Consider the following 23032-nt stretch of genomic DNA (forward strand, 5'->3'; position numbering starts at 1 on the left):
AAAATATTCACAACTCATATAAATGTCAAAAGATTTGAATACAGAATATATAAACAACTTCTACAATTCAATGACAAAATAGTAGACAACACAATTAAAAAATAGGTAAAAGGCATTTCATAAAAGAATATGTGCAAATGTCCAATAAGCACATAAAAATGTGTGTTTAATAAAAATGTGTGTTTAATGTTATTACTCATCAGGGAAATGTAAATTAAAACCACAATGACAAATGACAAACCACCACAGACTCATTAGAATGGCTAAAACGAAAAAGATGGAATACAAATATTGATGAGTATGTGGAGCAACTAGTAGTTTCATACATTGCTAGTTGAAGTTTAAATGGTACAATCACACATTCACCCTATGATGCAACAGTTCCACTCATAGATATTTATCCAAGAGAAATGAAACCATATGTCCTCAAAAAGCCTTGTATAAGAATGTTTATAGCAGTTTTAGTCATAATAGCCAAAAACTGGAAACAGTTCAGCGTCTGTCAGCAGGAGAACAGATAAAAGAACTGTGGTATTTATTCTATGGTATACTTCTCAGCAATAAAAAGGAACATGGATGAATCTCAAAAACATTATGCTGAGGAAAGGAGCCAGACATAAGAGCGCTACGAATGATTCCATTTATATAAAGTACTAGATTAAGTAAAACTAATCAATTAGTGATCATTGGTGTACGGTGTATATCTTGATAAGGGTGTGGGTTACACAGATGTATTCATTTTTCAATACTGGTTGAACTGTACATTTACAATTTGTGCATTTCACTCTATGTAGATGACGTTTCAATAAGCTTACCACGTGGACAAAATAGAAGGGCTAGGATTCTACGTTAAATTTATAAGACATTTTTCCCAGTAATTATCAGGTCATTGGGTAAGTATATAGTCCAAATGACATATTATAAAAACTCAGCCAAAGCAGATTTTAATATTATTACATGAGAACTTCCAGTTTCATAGTGTCCCCACCACTGCTTATGAGGAATTCTATTGCAGATAGAAGTTAACCTGGAAACTACTCCCACCGAAAGAGTGTACCTATTGCAAACTGCCCTAACTTCGTTTTTTACAACCATTAGCAGGGGTTTTGGTACATGTCAGTAATCTCCAATGGTTAGAGGTAAGTGAGGACTATGGGTGTCTCTCCCCAGTCATTTCACCTCTGGGAGGTATGTTATAATGAAAGCAGGTCTTAGACTGAATTTGGTAACACATACCAACATTTGTTAGCAAGCAACCATGAACAAAATCATACAAACTGTCCTGTATGTTCAACAAAGTCCCAACCCTCTCCTTTTTGGCACTTGGACAACGAACATTTTCCAGAGAGGTTTAATTAGAAACAGATGCTCTAGTGGAAGGAGCCAGCTAATATTCAAGTTGGATCAGGTAAGAGAAACCTCCAAAGATCTTAGGACATGAGGTTGATGGAGTTTAGAATCAGGGTAGGGGTGGCTCAGGCCACTAGATTCTTAGGTCCTGTTTGAGCAAGGCTGAGGTGGCTATATCATATTTCTAGCCAACCGACATGTCTTGAACATCACTCATTTCATCATTGAAAAATAATTTGTAACTTCATTTATGCTAATTTGTAAATACTCTAGAGCTGACCTCAGGTAAAAATAGTTGTAGCTTGGCAAGCTTGTGAGAACTGGGGTCTGGTTAGAGCAGTGGGCCTCAACTGTGGCTAATGTTAGACTCACCTCTGGAGGGCTTTTAAACCCCAATGCCCAGGCCACACTTCAAACCAACAAAATCAGAGTTTCGGGAGGTGAGGGGGGGATCCAGCCCACCTCCTTAGATGATTCCAATTTACAGACAAAAGTTGAGAACCACTGGATTAGAATCTTTCAGTCTAGCCTAATTGTAGTGTATACTCCTGAATAAGTGTTTTAAATGCGATTTAGCCACCTTAAGGGATAGATAATACACAGTATATATCACACTGTCGATGTTTAAATATTTTTAAGTAAACTATAAAAATACATCAGTATGAAACCCATCCATTTCCTCCATGATAGAACAGAGACAACAGAATTAGAGATGTCAACTAGTACGGAGCTGTAATACTTGCCAGAAAGGGAATTTGGCCATTTTTGAGTAATGGGTGCATTTAACTATAGATGATTATGACTCTGCACTGAAAATTTGAAATTATGCAATTACATCCTGAGAATTGTCTGTAAACAGTAATATGTGTCCTGATTCAAGGAAGTGACTATCTTGGACGCACCATGTTGAAGCCAAAGCAGCAAGGTACAGATAGAGCAGAATAACAAAGCCTGGGTGACAAAAGAAGAAAACCTGGGACAGACTGGATCGTTGATAACTCCTTTAGCCCAGCTGGCCAAAGGTTTTACTAGTTCCTAACAATGAGAAATTGGAAGATATTTTCAGAATACTATTTTGAGTTGTTTGTATTTGTAGTGCATAAATAAGTTCATGTAAATTGATTAGAAAACCGTGTATTTTCTTATGATTTGGTGAGAATTTGGATATTCTCTTTTAATCTTTTCTATTTTTTATAAAGCCTGTTATATCACAAACTTTGCCCAATCCCAACCAGTTCACTGTCTTGAAAGAGTCTCCCTTAAAGAATGCAAGCCTGGACCTCAACACCCTATAAATGTTCCTCTTCTACTTCCCCTTCAGAGACACTGCTAAGACTTGTCAAGGCGGCGTTCACTCTTACTGCAGTAATTTCTAATAAATTTACTTTTTCTTTAACAGATTATCTGGAGATATTTTGATGAGCTCAACAGCAACAACATAAAGAATGCCTAATTAAGGCTAATTCCTATTTTGGAATACTATATATTACATGAACGCAATAAATATATATTGATAATTTTTAGTAGATAATTTAAGTAGAAATAAATTTGGCAATAAAAATTCCAATAGAATATTGCAAAATATTTTGTACCATCCCATTTGTTAATCAAAAATAGTCTGAAGAGGCTTGAGGAAAAACAAAAACCCAGACTACCAACTAGAGCTCCTTCACAAGAGTCAGGTCACATAAAAGCTAGTACAGATTTATTCCTTTGGGGTTTACAGCCTAATGCTATATTCAGCCTCAGTGCTTTTGTCCATTATTTCCCTCCACCTGGAATTGTCTTCTCACAATCATCTTTCAAAATGTGGTTTAGATGATATTTCTGTGAAGTCTGATGAGCCCTCTCACCTTCCCTTTGTAATCAATTACTCCCTCCTCTCAGCTATGTCTTTTGTGTTTATCATATAGTATTTGTTTTCATTTCGTTCTCCACCCACAATACTTTGACCTACTTCAAGCCACGATCCATGGTGCATATATCCTTATTTCTCAGGAGCTTATCATTTCAGAGCCTAAATTTTTTTAAACGTTAACAAATGTTTATTGAATTATTTAACTAGCTTTTGATCCCATGATTATTTTATTTAACTGCAAACTCTACTTATAAACCCTTATTAACTAATGACACCTGAATGGTACATGACTTTTCCACGAGAAAGAGATCCAATAAGTTGGAGACAGGTGGTTATCAGTTGGTTGGGACAGAAATTCCAACTAGAACAAGGGCCCTAAAATAGAAATTAGAAAGGTGCCAAAGGCAAGAGTCAACTATTTGGGGCCATTCTGGTGAATGAGAATTTTGTAGAGGTTTGGTAGCTTTTGCATGCTTTCTAGGGAAATCTAATGTGCTTAGTGTAGTATTTCAGAAAATTTATTTTGGTATGCTTAATCATTTCAGTTTAAAAAAAATAGCTTATATAAGATTCTATCAGGTTCAAAAGAGCAGGATGTGTGTGTGTGTGTGTGTGTGTGTGTGTGTGTGTGGTTTTCTCGCAGAAAAGAAAATCTATATTACCTTAAGTCACATCCATATTGTTATTGTTTCTGAATTTTTTCTTCAGGGATATATTCTAGCCATTATAGTCTCTATTTTACAAATAGGGAATTTTTTAAATGTTGCATTCTTCACTGAGAGGAGTAACTTGTTTTCTCTCTTTTAAGGGGTCTGAAAAGTTAAATGACGTATTTAGGTCACTAAGAAAATGAATGTCAGGGTTGACATGAGTCAAGATTTATCTAACAAGCCCTCCTTTCCCTGTAATTAGTGAGTGGTTTCACGGCATTGGTTTTAGTATCAAAAATCCTGAGGTCAAATTAGAAATTCATAACTTAGGTGGGCAAGAAGGGACCATTATTTCATGTCTCTAGGTCTCAGTTTCTTCTTTTGTTAAATGGGGATGATAGTACCTCTTCTATAGAATATTCCCGAGGATTACATGAGTAATGTGGAAAAGTATATACTAGGCACTAAAAATGTTTTTGTTGAATTGGAAATATATTCATAGCAACTTTGTAAATCAGTTAAGTCAATAAGATAATTTCACTCACCTAGATTATCACTCTATATATGGAATCATAGTTCTGGAACTATGAATACAAAGAAAAATTCTTGGTGAGCATAATTTAGGCAATGTTCTATTTGCCAGGACACTGCAGCAAATAAACCACCCCTAGCATGAGACCACAGAGGTGCTTCAATACCCACAAGTGGTCCAGATCTCTGTTTTATGTCTCTTCTGAAAGAAGGCACATTGTTTTTCTCTATCTGGTTCTCACAAATGAAGTGGGCAGAAATGTTAGCCATGTGACATTAATGAGTATCACATGAACAAGTTCCCTACCCTCTACTCTGGAAATGGCACCAAATGAAAGGCCACATTTAGAAAGGGCATAAAACTGAACGAGATAATGGTCCAGTCATTGCCTGGTACACTGTTGAGGACATCACCTCTGCTGCTGGAAAATACAACAGCAATGCAGTAAGTTTGGTTACTGCCTGCACGGCAATTACGCAGACCTGTTGATGCACCTGCTTTAACGTGAAAATTGGTTCTTCTCCCAAACAAAACCAAATAAACCTAAACAAAGCAGACAGAGGGAATGCCTGGCATATCCTACAGGTACTTGTTTTCTTGTTGTTAGGCAGTTAGAAGTTTGGCCAATGCTTAAAATGCACACTTAGTCATCCACACTTAACACATTTTCTGTTGCCATAAGGGCAGTTGATAAACAGTGAAAAACTCTCACAGATAATAGTTCCAGAACTCCCTTCTGTTTCAAGCCTGTTATCCATGGAACCATTCCAAGCAAAACACACAGTAAGAGCTTCGGGACAACCTCTGTGGAGCCCTTACCTCTTGTTCACATGATTAAATTCTCATCTAATTGCCATTTGGCTGCTCAAGGCTTTTATAAAACTTAGCTTGTATTCTATATATGGCATTATGGCAAATATCGTCTACTCTGACTAGGAACCTCAGTGAACAGTCGTTAGTTGTATGCCTTTCTACCCTCATCCTAGCTCCTGGAGGGTGGGAACAGTAAAATACTGAAATTATTTTTGTATCACTGATGCTTAAAACAGGATTTGGCATCTGACAGATCCTCAATAAATATGCGTTGACTATCTTAAGAATGTCTTCATTAGTGCACCTTCTTTCCTACTAACCCAATGCATTTGTTTATAACAAAGATCCTGCCTCCATGACTTCATTGTATCTAATAATACCTAGATTCTTGAGTGTCTGGCAGCAAATTTTAACCCTCTGAATTAACCAAACTCTTTGAGCTACTTATCACTCATTCACTCATTTACTTTCATCAAGCTCCCAATTTACTTTCTCAATTTCAACAAATATCAATCAACTTCCTTAAAATACTGTGCAACATTTTATGCAGGTTTGAAAATTGCACAATCACTGCCATCTGCAGCAACTCTCTTCAATAAAAATATAATGAGAGCCACAAGTAAAAGCCACATGTGTATTTTTAATTTTCCTAGTAGCTATACTAAAAAAGTAAAAACAAACAGGTAAAATTAATTTAAATAATATATTTTAACTCTATATATATATAAAAAATATTATCATTTCAGCATGTGTTCACCACAAAAATTATTGAGATTTTTTTTCTTTTTTTCTTATCAAATCTTCAAAATCTAGAGTGCATTTTAGGCTTACAGCAACATTACAGCACATTCTGTTTGGACTAGCCACATTCCAAGTTCCAACAGCCTCATGTGACTAGCGGTTACCATATTGGACAGCGCAGATCTATAAAATTACCTTTTCATAAAAGAGAGAGAGGTGTACATAGAACTCTGATACAAAATAGACTAGAGTGAATGTGATATTAAGTTAAAACAATAAAACGTGGGGGCCAAGGGAGGGCTCAATTCTAAGAGGAGGGATAGAAGTAGGTTTCTTTGAACCTACTCTAACTCTCTTCCCTTTCTAGACATTGCATCCTCTCATCTTACTAGCCATGTCCTCCTTTATCCAATGACTATGTGCATCTATGTATCTGTGCAAGCAGTTCTGTGTTTTGTAGAACTACACATAAAGGGATGCATTTATGTGAGGATGAGGCCATATGTAAATGAATGTGATGACCATGCAGCTTATATAAACACCGTGATTAGAATATACGGAAGGGGCAAAAGCAAGATAAAAAGAGGGGGCTGTTATTGGCAGAGTGTGCTCTTTTCGCTAGTCAAGTACTAAACTGTAAGTGCAGGCAATGAGTAAGATAAAGATATGAACCTAATTAAAAGAGAAGCCAACTAATTCTGCTTTTCTCCCTCACAGGAAAAAGAATTCATAGAAATTAATGCTAGTGTTTTCACAGCACATGCTATACAAAGATCTCTTAGCTCTTGACTCTCAGGATTGGGTATGAATTTAGAATCTAGAATTTAAAACTACAAGGATTCATGAAAATATTCCCTATGCTTGGCAGAGGTTTTCCTAATGTTACTATGTTCTATCCAGCACAGACTAGTGTGAGGAGATACAAAGAAAAGAAACAGAGTGTCTATACAAGGATCAGCTGTAAATTAAATGATAAAAGACTGGGAAAAAAATGCATCAAAACAACCCTGGGAACGTATATGCAAAGCATTAGCCTGGGAAGAATTCATTCACTAAGCCGTTTAGATGAGAGCTCTGTTTTGGAGGTTGGGGATTTGATTTGATTGAAAAGAGGGGAAAGTGATTGAGAAGGAGGAACTCAAGAATGAAACATAACACATCCTACAACAGCCTTAAGAGAGTGGAATGGGAAATAAAATAAGTAGCTTTACACAGAATTAATCGACACAAAGCAAATAAATGGCAGTGAGGGAGAAAGGAAATAGAAGTGAGGAGCCTGGACTCGGAGACTTCACAGACACATCCTACATCCACTGGCCACTAGTTAGTTATTTGGTCTCTCTGATCCTCAATATCCTCACTTGAAATGTGGGGCTCACAATAGCACCCACTCAGTGAGGATTAAATGAGTTCATCTATATAGTGTTTAGTCTAAGCCTAGCACATACTAAATCAATGCATTTTAGTCACAATTGTTAGAAGGTTTGGGGGCACAAAGTTTGGAATTTGATAAGGGCAATTGGGTACTGCTGGGAAGTATCTGATAAGTTACCTTTAATGGAAAAAAAAATAAAAGATCTTACTTTTATAGCCATTTGACAAAAGATACTATAAATGAGGAGTGCAACTTAAAATGTGCTGGTCATCTAAACAAAAGGTTGGTAGAACCTTGGCCAAAGCGGTGTCTAAATAAAACGAAGTGGTGGAAGCAAGGCAAAATTTCATCAATAAACTGAGAACTTAAAATGAACCAGGTATGAGAAGAACAAAGAGAAAATCATACCCCTAGTTCACCAGAAAACACTCACTAGTTGTGTCACTTTTAGAAGATTCCTTAATCCCTTCAAGCTTCAGTGCCCTCACCTTTAAAATGGGGATAATATTCATAGAAATGTTATGAGGATGAAGGGATTTATTATTTGTCAAGCACTTAGAATAGTGACTGGCACATGGTAAGTGCTATGGAAGTATGTGGCAGGTAAAGCTGAAAACAAACACATTATTTTAAAAAACTCTTTAAGCATTGACTTTTACTCTTCCATATGTTATATTTTTCAATCCAAAAAGCAACACTGAGGCAGTGTTGCTGCCAGTTTTAGGATGAGGAGAGAGTGTTGAAGGCATGGCCAGAGTCATACAGACAGGAAGTGTTCAAGCCAGGAGCCGCATTCAGGCCTCAGCTCTTTCCACTACCACCGGTGCCTCCAAAGCTAGGAGCCCGAAAACTTGGAAACAGTGATGTCATAATGATACTGAGAAGTTGAGAAGAGCTAGGGGTGCATTGATTTGTGTTTAGAATTCTTGTTACTTAGACTTTTAAAATCTAAATATCAGACAATCATTAGAAGTGTGTAACTAAATGAAGACCACCCAGATGAGAACAAGCAAAGGCTATTTACTCAGAGCTTGCTATAAGCAAGGGAATCAGCCACCATCACTTGTATTTTGGCAGAGACTCAAAGGCAGGCAGAGGAGTGGAAAAGCTTTATAACGGAAAAAAAGAAAAGCATTCCAGATATGCTCCGATTGGAGGCTGTTGGCATGGGGAAGCTGTAGGTGGGCTAACTAGAAGCAGGGCAACCTATGTGACTGGTTAGGGGTACATAGTTGGCTTTCTCTGGTTGGTCCTCGGGTGGAAGAGGAGACAAAAATTAGAGAAGCTGTCAGTCCTGGCTATTTGGGGTCAATTGTTACAAGAGTTATTATTGCTAGAGACAGTGGTCTGACTTCCTACAAGTCTGTCTTATAGATAGCAGGCTGCCTTCCTGGGCTGGTCATTATAGACAGTGGATTGGTTTCTTGGACTGGTTGCTGCAGACCATGGGCCAGAGTTCAATTTTTATGTATGGTCTGACCATTGTCTGTTTGCATATTCGGTCTCTCAGAAGTCATCTAGTTGAAATCCCAGCACAAATGTTTAATCCCTGACCACGTGCAGCATAATAGACCACTCCAAAATACAAGATGGCCTATTCCATTCTGAGACAACTCTCTATGTTTCGATTTTTTTAGTCATTAATATTTACAAAAGTGTGCTTACTAGTAATTTCTACTACTCGGTTCTAGTTCTGTGTTCTGAACGATAATAAAACCCTCAGAGAGTACATACAACTCTCTGATGGCATACTCTCAGCAGATACATCTTGTATTAAAAGAAATATAGCCTTTGAATTCACACAGAATCATCCTGATGTCACAGCCTAATCTTGCTATTTTTACATCTCAGGGATAATCTTCTGTTCCACCCACCCATATATTTTATAGCAAATACACCAGTTCCACGAGATTGGGCTAAATGTGAAAGTAGATCCCAACAATAAGACAAGATCCTTTCACCTGTTTCTAATTTGGGGAAAATATCTCAGAAAAACATTATTTTACCCTGCACCAGTCCCTAAACTGTCACTCTAGACAGGTACATAGGATTTGAATAAAATTTCAATTCACTAATCAGTATTTCTTAACTTTCCTTCATAGCAGATACTCTGTTCCCTCCCTCTCCCCCACCCCAAACATTAGAGTCACAGAAGATTCTCTTGCTTTTCTTAAGGAGATTTATTGCTTCTCCCTCTCCTGTCAATAGCTCAAACATGAAGAACTAGAGCAACATCAGAGAAAGACAGACAGACACATGGCTGTTGGAGCTTGTCCTTCTTGGCACTGGTGAAGGAAGAGTGGTTTTCTCAAAGTTTTTGTCTACCCAATTGGATGTAGCAGAGAAAGGGAACAATGAGAGTCAGAGGATAAGCTAACAGGACCCGCATTCACCAAGAGTGTGTTGTCCTCCTAACCTTCCCTGTAGGAACACTGTTCTTACCTTCTCTGGCCTGGCCTCCTGCATTGGAAGACAGTTCTTACTTAGTTGAATAATTTTCTCTTATCTACTCTTAGCTTATACTTCAACCTCAAACATTTTAGTTAAGATCTCTTTTGCCCATCTTAAGTGGATTACAGAAATAAACTTATTGTCTTATTTCATGTATTAGAGAAAGTAAGATTAAACATTCAACAACATTACCTTCTACTACATAATATTCACACACAAAAATCCATATTTGAAAACCATATTTCCATCAAGCCCCTGAACTATGTGTGTGATAATTACAAAATGTCATGAGGTCATTGGACTTGGGTCAAAGTGGGAGGGCAAGGAAGATCTCAAGCAAATGAGAATTTCACCAATCTCCCACCACCCTAGCATTACCACAATGAGAAAGAGGGAAGGCTCAGCCACAGAGCAGATAAAAACTGTATGGAGCACATTTTACCATGAAGGGAAATCCTACCAGCCTCTCCCTTCTGGCCAGAGAGAGTTAAACTGTTTTTAGATTTATTCAACAAATATATAAACAATTAAATTTAGTAATAATCGCTGAGGAGAAAAAACAATAAGGCAGGATAATGGATAGAAAGCAACACACGAAACACGACTTTTCATTCCCTGCCTGTGGCAGAGATGGCCAGTTTTCTATCACAGATGCATCTTCTCCTTCCTTGATGCTGAGTTGTTTCTTAAGTAAAATGTTTGAGGTTGAAGTATAAGTTAAGAATGCTTTTCCAAGTCTTGGCTATTGTGAATAACGCTGCAATGAACACAGGGGTGCATGTACCTTTGCAAATTGGTGTTTTCAAGTTCTTTGGATAAATACCCAACAGTGGAATAGCTGGATCATATGGTAGTAGATAATAACAACAATAAACAAACACCTAGGGACAGAGATTGGATTGGTGGTTACCAGAGGGGAAGGGGGGAGGGAGGAGGGTGAAAGGGATAATTCGGTACATGTGTGTGGTGATGGGTTGTAATTAGTATTTTGGTGGTGAACATGATGTAATCTATGCAGAAATAGAAGTACAATGATGTACACCTGAAACTTTTACAATGTTATAAACCAATGTTACTGCAATAAACAAAAAATTAAAAAAATAAAATAAAATAAATAAATAAATAAAAGAATGCTTTTACCCAGCCAGGGCCCTTTGTATTTAGATAGGGTCATTCCTCACCAATAGAATGTGAGCCAAAACGAGTCCCTTCCAGGCTGAAGTGATTCAAAAGCAAGTCTGCCTTCCCCGCCACTTTTTCCCCATCTGCTGGTTGAAACTGTAGGACTCCAAGTTCTGCAGGGAAATGGAAGAGCCATAGGATGGAATAAGCCTGAGATACTGAATCACTGCATGGAAAGTCATCCAAAATCATTTGATTTGGACTTTGGAAAACTGAATTGTTGGCTCTGCTATCACTTACCTGAATGCCACTGTGAGGAGTTTTGGCTTCTGAAAACTCAATTTTGATGGAAATTCATGAAAGACTTTAGGCTTTACCTCTGCTTAACACTTTACTCTGCAGAATGTCACCAGGGTCAGAGAGGAATCCTATGATCCTTGGGAACAGGCAGGGCCTCATAGAATTTTCAACCTATAACCTATGAGCAACAGCAACTGATACCAAAACCAGGCCTTCCTGAAGAGCCATACTCTGAAGGAATCCCATGTTTCTTGGTCACAGTTGTACTACTGGCCCCTTCTCTTCCTTTAAACTCAAGATATATTCTCTCATGATCTCTCTCGTCTCCTATGTCTGCACTTGCCTAAGGTCTTCCCTCTTGCCAAATCTCTCCATGTCCTCCAGGTCAGTTTCACCTTTCCTGTTCCCACAGCAGTTATTCCACACATTACAGGAGGCAGAGAACAAAAAAGAGACTAGCACCAATGAGGAGGGAGGAGTAGAGAGAGGCCAGATCACATGAGGTCTTGTAGGCCATGGTAATGACTTTAGTCTTTACCCTCAGAAGAAAACAGAAGCCACTGAAGCATTAAGAATGAGGATGATATGATCTGTTTTGCTTTTTTGAAAGATCACTTTTGCTGCAGGATGGAGAACAAGTCAAAGAGGGCCAGTTAGAAGGTGAAGGTAAGATCATTGAATGCAATGATCCTGTCAAGAGATGATGCGGCCTAAATCAGAGAGTGACAGAGGGATTGATGAACAACAGGTTTGTGATAAGGACTGGATACAGAGAAGGAAGAGATCTTAAGGAGATGCCTGGATAATAATGGAGATGGGGACACTTCCTAAAGAACAGATTGGGGGAGAACACTTCCTCTATTGTTTTTATAATGTTTGTTTTGTTTATTTACAGGTACTCATCAAGCAATTGTTCTAAAGGGTAACCCCCCCCACACACATACAGTGCTACTTGTAAACTGTTAATAAACCAATTGTAGGACTCCCCTGTTACTCCGTTTCTCCTCCAAGTTACCTGCTCCCCAAGATCCTCAAGAAGCTCAAGACTCGCAAGTTTTGTTTACTTCTGATGTCAGTGGCCAGAAACATCACTACATACAGCTTAGGCTCAAGGTTCTCCACCTGATGATACCTTCACTTACACATTTTCCTCTAGCTAGTTCTGTCAAGCAAGCTTTATCCATTGCCACTTTTTCAGCTGCCCCCATCTATGCCACAAAGGCCTTGACTCTTCACTCTTTAGATGATCCTTCCTTGACATTCTCTTGGATGTAGAGTTTTCATTGCTTCCTTCTTTCTACATGTTCTTAGGCTCCACATGTTCTTAGTTCTTAGAAGGGTGACTCTTCACAGCTCCAACAACCCACCACTACCACCAGTTGCAGGGACTACAGGAATTCACTTTACTTTCTCCTTCTCAAAAGGACCAAAATCCATTTTGGAAACATCACTCCATCCTCTGTTCTTGGTATGCAGGTAGCTTATTTCCTTCATGTTGACAGTGCATACTCTGCCCCTCACTTTTTCTCTGGAATCTCCACTATATAACAGATGTTAACTGAAAGAGAAAGAGAAAGTAACATTTTTTTTTCCCCTTGGACATTTGCCTCAAATCAATCAATTTGCCGTATTTAACATCCAAGCTTTGTGCATATGCTAATAAATCATTAAAATTCATGTGGATCTTAACATTTTTGGGTTTTCTTTCTTTTTCTGTGTTTCATAATTTCTACCCAATTCCGTAAATTATAATGTTCCAAGTGACAGTAATCACCAGCAGAAATCTGCATTGTATACAGGACTAAATAGAGGAATCTCAAGTTAAAAATCTCTATCATTTGTTATATACTTTTGGCCTTTAGTAGTTCACAGTTCCATTTCTCTTTTCCCAAATGGAATACTGCATAACTTCAGAATGCTGTTACGCATGGTTGAACACAGTAACAAACTATACCTCCCAAAATTCCCAGAGAACCTAAAAGATCATAAAGAAGTTAGGTACTTGGGAGATTATAAGAGCCAAGCTTTCCTCTATGTATTGTTCCTTAAAGATTTAGCTCTTATTTGCATACTTTAGATGTCAAGGGACTCACTAACTGTGAGGTAGACAGTCCTAACACTGGTTGGTTCTTATTTGGGGAAAGTTTCTTTTATTGAAATAATATGAATGCTCCTATTACTTCCACGAAAAATTTATTTCCACTTCTAAATAATAGCCTTCAACTCTTCACACACAGTTGAGTCTCCATTAAGTCTTCTCTTCTTCAGACAGCATGTGCAATGACTCCAACTCCCCCTCAGAGGCCAGGTCTTACCAATCCCCCCCTCACACCCACCCAGACTCACTTCATCCGCCCTGGAAGCCCTTCCACCTCGTCTCTCCTCATCTCACCCTGATGGACTCCAGATTAGGCATGCCCCTGTGCCAGGTTCTAATACAGGCCAGGAGACATGATCCAAACGCCAGACAGCCAAGGATCTCATAAAACTATCCTTGACCTGAATTCAATCCTCTTAGTTTTAACTTTTTTAGCACCATTTGGCTATTCTTAAACTTGTGGCCCACTAAAACTCAAAGGCATTTTTGACATTTTGCTGTAAAGTTAAGATGTCCCCATTATATTCCTGTTAGTTTTAGACTAACTGCTGGACTTATTTATTCCTGTGACATTACAAAGTTTGATTCCTGCCTAGTAATATATTTGAATTCTTATTTTCCCATTTGAAATATTAGCTATTCTTCCCAGCTCTCACCTCTTTTCCATTATCCAAGTCAAATATCAAAATACTAAACAGGGTAGGGTAAAGGGCAAAATGCCATGACAAAACTTAAGCACTTAAATATGTGAAATCAAAATGGTAAATCTCATTTAAATCAGGTATCAAAAATTAAAATTCCAAATGTACTTCATGATCAAAATCTTGAGGTGAATTTGCTCCCTGCATATAAGAGGATAAAATTATAACAGGGTTAGAGATATCCACAATAGCCAAGCTGAGGAAATTAATTTTTTAAAAACCTTACTATTATTGACTACAGAAAAGCTGAAGGACAAGGCATGAGCTGACATCTTTATGGAAAGCATTTATTGTGCTGTGCAAGGAAAATTTAAGGAAATTTAAGATGCACTCCTCCATAACTCTTTCCATGTAATAGGCTTACTTAGACTTTCACTTGCATAGATGCCTGGACTCATGAAAAATGCATAACTAAGTTTGATATTAGTCTACTAACAATTTCAATTGGTCTTGCAAATTGAATATATGTAAAGGCTTCTAGTCATACTTCTCAATTCAGTGATCTCAAAGAGCCTTCAAAACAATGATACAAAAATCAAGTAGCAAAAGAAAACCGATTTGCTTCAGCAATTTAATGTCTTTAGTTACATGTTTTGCAGATAAATATGTGTGTATGCATTCAGTCTTGAGAGATATATATAGAATTGCTTAATTGTAATGCTTTTAGCAGTAAATCCATGACCTAATTATTGCTATAAATTCATTACCAAAGCTTTTCCCTTTCCCACAGCAAGCTAAAATATAAACCTTGCACCATTACAAATTCTAACTGCAGCCAAATACATCCAATTATAATCAGTTGCAGTAAACTCTCACTTTGCATTAGGCATAATTAACCGTGTGATAAATAATAAGTATAATAACATTTAATGTGCTGTGATAGCATTTCTAAACTACTCATGAGAATTCTAGAAAATAGAATATAGTGTGAGTCTAACCACAAATGTTTTTAACCACTTCATGTTTGAAATTGCATGTCTGTGCCTTGTTAGACAAATTTTAGTATATCCACCCCAAAATTAAAAATTGGATATGTGTAAGGACATCTTCATCTATGTTGTAATAAAAAAAATTCTCTACTTTCACCAAAATATTATCTACTTTAATAAATTTTAATAGTAAATTACATCCCTACAAATATAGCCACTTCCTAAATTTTTAAGCATTCCCAGAGCGACCAAGATTTTCTTGGCATATTAGAGGGTATAAATTAATTAGTAATAATTTTTAATTGATGCGTTTGCATTTCAAAAAAGATCTCATGCCTGATTTATTTCAATAATAATAATAATAGGAAGAAGATGAGGAGGAGGAGGAAGACCTCTGTTTTATCCTTGTAAGGAATGAAATATACGTCTATTCCTTACATGTTCCTTACAAACATGACTACATGTTACCTTTAATTATTTATCTCTTGTTTTCCCTCTTTGTCCCACCAAAACTTTTAGCTGGTAATCTCTCTGGCTCAGTTTACTATTTCCATCTTTAAAGGCTACTCTTAATTAAGTCTTAATTAATCAGAGTTGCTTAGTGAACATGAATCTCTCTTGTTTTCTATGCAATCACTCTGTTTTCAACAACCCAAAATTAGTAAAGAAGATACTCTCAGGATGGTTTCCACTTTGTGTTTGCAACATTTGAAAAGAAATTTACAGGGTAATTAGAAGACTCTCTTTACCTGTCTTTAAAAGGTTTTTTAGCTGTTTATCAAATAATGCAAGTCGTTGCCCTTCATGAGAGAAATCCAAGTTATCAGAGCTTGGTCAATGAGGGATTCTTCTAGAAGAGCTGGTAGAGTTAGAGTAATCCATTACCAATTCTTCACCATTATGAACAAATGTGGATGGAATTTTGGCTGGATAAATATGAAATAATAGAGTGAAGCCAATAAGCTTCTCATGAAGTTTAGTCTGTAACCTTGTAGTTATTATGCACACTCTAATTGACTTCCTCACCTGTCCACAAAGAATAAAGTAGGTGTCATTGAGAAGTTTCTTTCTCCTCTATATACAATGAAGGCAACTATGGATCTTGCCAAAGGATCCAACTCTTATTCCTATTTTATTTGTTACTATTTATAAATGATAATGCTGATATGAAAACAAAAAATAAAGAAAATAAATAATTAGGGAAACTACATAAAAGGACTATTAAAAAATTCTTACTCTCAAAGAAATAGCATATACCTCTTGAACTCACAAGAATATTAAAATTGGAAGGGGATGAGAGTAGAAATGAAATATTTTGTGAGAAGAGGTTCCTCATCTGATATCTTTATAGCAGTCCCCCAAAAATTCATTTCTGCTAGAAACACAGGAACATAGTCATCTATTGATTGCGGCCAAGCCCTGTGCCAGAGACACAAACATAAATAATACATGGTCTCTGCTCTCACAAGACTCACATTTCAATTAGGGAAACAAACTAAGGTAAATAAAAAATAATTACAGGACCGTGTGATAATTGCTACAGGTATGCCATGGAGGAAGCAATGGTTAGAAGGCAAGAAAGAATAGTCAGATAAAAAATGGAGGGCCAGCCCTAGTGGCCTAACGGTTAAGATTAGCACACTGTGCTTTGGCGGCCCGGGTTCGGTTCCCAGGTGCGGACCTACACCACTCATCTGTTAGTGGCCATGCTGTGGCAGTGGCTCACATATAAACAGAAGAAGATTGGCAGCAGATGTTAGCTTGGGGTGAATCTTCCTCAGCAAAAAAAAATGGAGTAAAGTGTTCCAAACTGAGAGAAAAGCATAGGCAAAATCACAAGAGCATGTGCCTAATAGCCCGATCCATCTGAGAGAGCCACAGATAGTTTTGTATGACCAGAATGCTGCAAGCCTGTGACCACGTGATGGGAGGTAATGTGGGGAAGAAGGCAGTGGATGAAGTTGCAGGTATGCAAACCCCACGGTGACCCCCAATCGGTGATCCCACTATTTATTTTCTGTCCATCACTCTATTCCTCCTCTCCCTTCCCTCCTTATTTACCCAACTTAGATACTGTGAGCCGTCAATATAATCACTGATTACAAGCACCCTCTAATCTCTTGCCCCTTTCTTCCTGTGCCATATTCCCACAGCGAAATCCAAACCCTGGTGAACCCCCCTCTTCTTCCTGCTCCATGGCTGCATCAGAGCAGCTGAACATTTAGCTGGAAGAAAGTAACACAAGCAAACACAATCTTATTAGCAGTTATAACCATGCAGAATTGCCTCACTTTACATTTTCGACTATAAATCTCAGCAATACATTTAGCTTTTTCTAGATAGTTTCAACTACCTATCTCACACCTTCCTTCTCCTCAAACATCCACCAGCTCCTCACCCATCTCCCTTATTTCAGTGAGAAAACAACAGAAATCAAAAGAGAATTACACCATTTCCCACCACCCGTTTATACCAGTTTACACGCCTGTGCCTACAATCTGCCTCCTGTCTCACAAAACTGGACCAACAATAACTGCTCCTCTCTAAAGCCAACCCTTCCACTTGTACTCTGGGTGCATCCTTTCCCGCCAACTCTAGCTAAAACACTAGCTTGTGAAACTATCCTTGTTCACTGGCTCCTATAGCTTTTCCCTTTTTACTAACTCTTTCCCATCTAAATTTAAACCTGCCGTAATATGTTTCATCTTTACTCTCCCTTAACCCCATGCCCCACTCCAACTGCTATACTGTCATATATATATAAGACAATATTTCTATTGTCTATATTTCTTATTATAGCAAAACTCCTTGAATGTATTGCGTACATGTGCCCTCTCCACTTCCTTATCTCTCATTCTCTTATTAACCCACTTAGCAGGATTTCATCTCCATCACTCTACTGAAACTGCTCTTGTCAAAGTCTCCAACCATCTCCATTTTGCCAAAAAAACAATCAAGTCTTGATTCTCATCTTATTTGATCTCTTAAAAAACCTCTCTTCTAAGATCACTTTCTTCATTGGGCTTTAAGGACACGGTATTCCCATGGTTTTTCCTCTACCTCACTGGCCACTTCTTTATAGTCCTCTCTTCTGGTTCCTCTTCCACCTCTGACCTTGGTGCCTCAAGGCTCCATCATTGACCTACTTCCCTAATACACTTTCCCTGTCTCATCTAGCCCTAGAATTTTGAAAACTATTTATACATAAGTTTTATCTCCACCTATATTAGTTATCTATTGCTGTGTAACAAATTACCTCCAAATTTAGAGGCTTAAAACAACAGACGTTTGGGGCTAGCCTGGTGGTGTAGTGGTTAAATTCATGTGCTCTGCTTCAGCCGCCTATGGTTCATGGGTTTGGATCCTGGGTGCCAATCTACATACCGCTCATCAAGCCATGCTGTGGTGGCATCCCACATATAAAATAGAGGAAGATTGGCACAGATGTTAGTTCAGGGCCTATCTCTCTCACCAAAAAACAAAACAAAAGACATTTATTATCTCAGTTTCTGTGAATCAGGAGTCCAGGGACAGCTTAGCTGAGTGCTTCTGGCTCAAGGTCTCTCATGAGATTGCAGTGATCTGAAGACTTGACTGGGGCTGAAGGATCTGCTTCCAAGCTCACCCACATGGCTGTTGACAGGTCTTGCTCCCTCACCACATGGGCCACTCCACAGGGCTGCCTCACAACATGGCAGCTGGCTTTCCCTGGGCTAAAAATTCTAAGAGTGTCCAAGACAGAAGCTATGGGTTTTGTATAACCCAACCTCAGAAGTGACATCCCATTACTTCGGGCATGTTCTATTCATTAGAAGCAAGTCAGTGAGTCCAACCTATACTCAAGGGGAAGTGATTACTCAAGATCCTGACTATCAGGAGGCGGGGATCAATGAGGGACAGCTCAGAGGCTGCCTACCATTCTACATTCTCTCTCCAGAGCTCAAGACTCAAAAATCCCTTGGGCTCGAGTCTTGTATGGCAACCCATGTGTAGGCTTTTGCCTGTCCATCTTCTGACTGGGATGCTGCCTCTGGCCAATAGCACCAGGGGGTGGCAGGGGTAGCAGTAGTAGCAAATGTTCTTAACCCTACGCTTACACTCATCCACTGCTGGCACCTGGGGTGGTCACCCCACCCCTTCTGCATGCTCAACATTCCTCTGGGGGTACCTGTATGTATCTTCTCTGAGGGATTTCAAGATCTTTGCTCTGCAACATTTAAATAGACCTTTCCAATTGGTGTCCTTGCCTCTGGTCAAGGTGGTAATGTCATGCTTTCACAGGCCAGCCTTAAGCCATACTGGATGAGGGACAGAGGCTCCTTGTCTGAATAGAATCACTCTTTTCACTGTTTGTAGGTTCCTTGCCTCTCCTCCCCATTTCTGGTGGCACATGGAAGGCAGTGATGTGGTCAATGTTAAGAGATCACATTCTGTAATGGGAACACTTGATATCTACTCTCCTAGCAAAATTCAAGTATACAATGCAGTATTGTTACTTATAGTTGCCATGCTATACATTAGGTCTCCAGAACTTATTCATCTAACAACTGAAAGTTTGTACCCTTTGACCAACATCTCCCCATTTCCCCCACCCTCCAGCCCCTGGGAACCACCATTCTTCTCTGTTACTATGAGTTCAATGTATATCAAAACATCATGTTGTACACCTTAAATATATACAATTTTTATTTGTCAATCATACCTCAATAAAGCTGGAAAAAAATAAAATCTTTAAAAAGAGAAAGAGAGATCACATTCTAGAAATGCAATGACTATAGCCTAAAGAGTTCAAGAGAAAATATGATACTTCACATTTACACTATAAAATTCTGAAAAGCAAATTTAACATGACTAAAAAATGAATGACTGTTAACACTTTCCTGCCTTCTCTGACTAAGACTTGCATTTGTGGTTATCATCAACAAAGCACAATAACAACTTTAATAGAGTCCTTGGAAACCAGTATTCACAGGGACTACAAAGGATGATGCAGGAAGATAAGCAATGATGTAACCAACACTAAATAAATGATATGAGGGAACTGCAAGCAAAGGTAAGAAAATATATTTTGTTTCAATACAAGCAGGATCCTAAGAGCCATGGCATTTTGAGTAATAACAGCATTGCTACCTTTTAATTTTTTTTATTAGATTTTTTTTATTGAGGTCATATTGGCTCATAACATTGTGTAAATTTCAGGTGTACATTATTATATTTCAGTTTCTGTACAGACGGCATCGTGTTCACCACCAATAGTTTAGTTTTTATCCGTCACCATACATATGTCATTGCTGCCTTTTTCTCATGGTAGGTGTATTAGGCAGAATAGTGTCCTTCAAAATTCATGTCCACCTGGGACCTTAGAATGCAACCTTATTTGGAAATAGGGTCTTTGGAGATGTAATTAGTTAAGTCAAGGTCACACCAGATTAGGGTGGGCCCTATATCTAACGACTGGTGTCCTTTGAAGAAGAGGAGAGGACACGATGAGATACGGAAAAAAGGCTATGTGAATATAGAAGCAGAGATTGAAGCGATGCAGCTACAAGCCAAGGAGCACCAAGGATTTCCAGGAGCCACCAGAAGCTGGAAGAGGCAAAGAAAGACTCTTCCCTAGAGACTCCACAGGGACCATGGCCCTGTCAACACCTTCCTTTCAGACTTCTAGCCTCCAGAACTGTGAGAGAATAAATGCCGTTGTATTAAACCACCCAGTTTGTGATAATTTGTTGTGGCAGCCTGAGGAAATTAATACAGTAGGAGATGGAAAATTAACCAGAGATGGCACATTTGACAATGAAGAACACAAGGAGATGGTTCCCGAACCCGAACAGGAAGAGTACATAAACACTATAGAAGAATCCACACATACACTTCCTGGACCATAATCAAAGAACTAACTACCTCTTTTCTACTCATTATTCTAAATCTTCATCAACAAATCATTATACCTCTTATAGACCCATGAATTTTGTAGTAAACTTTTTAACCAAATTGTTTCTATAGACAGGAACCCCACAATAATATGTGTCCGGGGCCCTCCTCACGCTAGATGTGGCCCTGTTACTGTTCACCTACATGTCATTCTTGGTTCCTCTCCTTTTTTTCCTTTATACCATATGTGCTAGTTTGCCTGACAGTCCCAGTTTGTACCTGTCCTGACATAATTATTAAAAATGTCCCCTTTCGTGCTCAAAAAGATCCCACTTCAGATAATAAAATTACAAGTCTTTCCAATTATACCATCAGCATGTCTTATTGGCCCTGTTTTTTACAAAATTCTCTATTTTGACCACTCTCTACCATCTTTTAATGTATCCAAACTGTTCTTCCTGCTTCCATTCTTGTCCCCTCTGCATCCTCCCACCTCCCCACAAACATTCTGTTCTCCAAAATCTATTCTCCAAAAAAACCATCAGAGTGAGCTTGAAGTGTAAATCAGTTTACAACACTTTGCTAAAAAAATGCATAAATAAAAATAAACAAAACAAAGCCCTACAATTCCTTCCTATCACATGTAGAATAAAATCAGAAGCCTGGAATACCTGTCCTCCAATTCTTCTCATGGCTTCCTCCTTCTCCTCGCTCTGGTGTACATTCAGACACCACAACCTCAGACAGGCCTTCCCTGACTACCCGCCCCTAAATTGTCTCCTTCCAACCCTGTCACTCTCTAAGTCCAAATTTTCTATGTTTTCTGCATAACATTTATCACTATCTGAGTCTATGCTATATTCTGTATGGTGATTTTATTTTATTCACGTCTGGCTTCCCTACTAGAATGTAAGTTTAATGAGAGCAAGGACTTTATCTTTTTCTCCACTGTAATTTCAGTATCTAGAAGAATGCCTGGAGCATAGTAAGCACTCAATAAATATTTACTATATATGTTAAAGTAACTGTTTGACAGTGCACCATGAAAGATCCATATTTATAGAGCTGTAGAAACACGGTTGAGAAACAATTAACTCCAATGGCTACAGTCAAATGCAACCTGCACATGAATTCCAGATTAATGTTCCTGAAATACCAGTAAACTCATATCACCCCACTATTCAAAAATCTTTGGAATCTTTATACTTATTATAGAATAAATTCCAAACTCACTAGCATAGCATTCAAAGTTATCTTCAGTCTGCCCCTACTTTATTCTCTCCTACTTTAAGTTCGCATCTCTAATTTTTTGGACTCAACTTATAAAAAGTTCAGCCTCATTCTCATATTATTTCATCCATCTGGAATGTCTTCTTCCATCCTTTGCTTTCCCTACAGACTTCTTTCTACACATGTAATTCCAATTCGTCCTTCAAGGTGAGGTCCCAGCTTTCTGCTGCTCTATCGCGTATTCTCAGATATCCCGATAACTTCCTTGGCCTTCTCCTTCTCTTCTCAACAAGTGTATTTCTTATCATCTGTATCATTTATTTGGTATTTGGCAGTTTTTTTCATAAACTGTTACTTTTTTCTGTTTCATAACATTTCTGCTCAACTAGGTATAGATTAGTTGGGAAAGACAACTACTTATATCCTTTGTGTCGGTCACAGAATTCAGGCTATAGTAAATACCCAATAAATTATTATTGACTGACTAATAAGTGGACACATATACTGTATGTAAATGATGCTCTCTCTGACTCATATTGGAGAACAAGCTCATCTACTGAGGGCTATTTTTGAGTCAAGTTGACTTATATCTCAATTAGTTTAGGAAGAACAAAATTAAATTAGAAATTTACGTTTCTTGAAGAGACTAAGACAAAGGATTTTTTCTCAAATAAAAAGTATAAATATATAATATTTACAGTAAATGGCAGAGAAAATGGAGAAGAGCATTCCTTCTTAGACCTCTTTTCCCAAAAGACAGGAATAGAACTACAAACTTTTCTGGAAAGTTGTTCACCAGGCTATGAAAACTTGCTCATTAATTCTGTCTTCAATTTTTAAAGTAAGTTTAAAACATCAAGAAGTTGGTCCTCAGCCAACAAAAAAATCATTCCTTGACTCTGCATGCTTGTTGAACTCTGTTGAAGCCAAGAATTACTGCGTTGAATTTTCAGGTTGTGTTTCCATACCAAGAGCTTCTGCAATGGTGCTAGAGTCCTGTGAGAAGCT

General features: G+C 38.1%; 1 long non-coding RNA gene across 2 annotated transcripts in view; it reads right to left on the minus strand.

Moving 5' to 3' along the window:
- Positions 1 to 10917: 10917 nt before the first annotated feature.
- LOC147914783 (uncharacterized) overlaps positions 10918 to 23032 on the minus strand; it is a 263718-nt gene continuing 251603 nt past the window's right edge. For both annotated transcript variants that reach the window (XR_015554984.1, XR_015554985.1), the window contains 2 exons: positions 11193 to 12750; positions 10918 to 11065 (listed from right to left, as the gene is read on the minus strand). This is a non-coding gene — a long non-coding RNA (uncharacterized LOC147914783). The remainder of the gene's footprint in view (positions 11066 to 11192; positions 12751 to 23032) is intronic.

The sequence above is a fragment of the Ceratotherium simum genome, chromosome 17 (assembly GCF_057802395.1).
Source record: "Ceratotherium simum simum isolate JZ-2026a chromosome 17, ASM5780239v1, whole genome shotgun sequence".
Taxonomy (NCBI): domain Eukaryota; kingdom Metazoa; phylum Chordata; class Mammalia; order Perissodactyla; family Rhinocerotidae; genus Ceratotherium; species Ceratotherium simum.